This window comes from Barbus barbus, assembly GCF_936440315.1.
Source record: "Barbus barbus genome assembly, chromosome: 2".
Classification (NCBI taxonomy): Eukaryota; Metazoa; Chordata; class Actinopteri; order Cypriniformes; family Cyprinidae; genus Barbus; species Barbus barbus.
The window spans coordinates 1,163,581-1,165,000 of NC_136730.1; the positions used below are offsets into that span (position 1 = coordinate 1,163,581).

A 1,420-nucleotide genomic window follows, 5' to 3' on the forward strand; every position below is an offset into this window, starting at 1 on the left:
TTGTGACAGTTTGTGGAATATATTTAAGTTTCTACCTTAATTGCTACTTGTTATTATATGGAGCAGTTTTGTAAACACCCGTACTTCTTGAATTCTGTTGATGTGTGTTGTGAGTAAATGACCCGCAGACATTTCTCTCCCATCAGCACTGCTTCACAATTACTCTCTCGCGCTGATTTGCCCCGTTTAGTCAATCTGGCTCCAAATATCTCATGTTTGAGTGAATAAAGCAATCTTATAAATCAAGGATAATGATTCAAAATTAAAGTACTTTAATCAGTGCCAAATTAAATCCCATCAAATCAAATTCATCAGTTCAACACGATTTCATTTGCTTTGGTTAGAAGCATCTGCTAAACGCAAATATATTTCATTATGTAATAGTCGATTTAGCAATAGTATTTTTTACAATCATTGAGATGTTAATATTTTTAACCTTTTTAGTTTAAGTTTCAGTAATTTCATTATTTATAAATGTCTTTTTTTTTAGTTATTAGTATTGTTCTTTAATCTAAACAAAAGTGAGAAATAATATCTTAGCAACTAGGAGAAATAAAACGAGCAAGTTTCTATATTTGAATTAGTTTGACGAAGTAATGAAATGTTTTAGTTACCGGTGATCAGGCTAGTTCTTGACCGCTCAGTCAGTGTATTCAGCCAGTGTGCAGCACTTGTGTTATTCAACCCCTCAGCACTCCAGGAATGATGGTTTCTTCAGATGTCTGTGCCATTAAACCACAGGCGTAACCAGATAAACATCAACAGACCCGCACGGAGAAATCAGACCAGGACTAACAGAGCTAAAACTCTCCGAGTGAGGCTTCTGACCACTGACCCATGAGGAAAGCACATCGAAAGAGAAATTACTGAAACCTCAAAGTTTATTTCACTCATACAAAATCAAGAGAATGTTAAAAGCGAACAGACGAGAGAAGTCACCTGACTCTCTCCAGCTTCACAGCAAACATTAAAAGAGTCTAAAAGATATAAAACAGAGGAAATCATCTATACACGTGCATCGCCCGGTGTGTCTGAAACAATTAAATTGATGCATCAGATGAACAACCTGGAACAGAATGAATTATAAACTGCATGAAAGTGCCGCTAGACAGTTTAATCGCTGCAAGAGAGAAGCTTTAATCGTAAAACTAGCTTAAAAAGGACAAAATCCAGAAACATATGTCACAAAAGCAAAAGAACAGAAGTGTTCGCTCTGCATTTCCCTTACAAAACAACTAAAACCAACCAAAAGATCTCCTGGACTTCCTCAGACGCGAGTGATGTGCTCTTAAAACATGACCGGAGACGAGAAGAACCAAAGAAACAGGCTGGATCCACACGCTCTCGCTGCTGGGGCCGCTCATCCAAAGAAAAGAAACGCCGACTCCGTAAAACAGCCTCAATAAAATAAGATTAAAAA

The 1,420-nt window shown here is 37.1% G+C and overlaps 1 protein-coding gene across 9 annotated transcripts in view; it reads right to left on the reverse strand.

Annotated features, from left to right (window-relative positions):
* Positions 1–488: 488 nt before the first annotated feature.
* Positions 489–1,420, reverse strand: part of LOC306888084 (uncharacterized protein) — a 17,013-nt gene continuing 16,081 nt past the window's right edge. For 7 of the 9 annotated variants that reach the window (XM_079446219.1, XM_079446222.1, XM_079446215.1 and 4 more), the window contains one exon: positions 495–1,420. This exon is cut by the window's right edge and continues 165 nt beyond it. The gene's annotated coding sequence lies outside the window, so the exon portion shown is untranslated. The other 2 variants (XM_079446217.1, XM_079446216.1) reach the window with 1 other exon arrangement.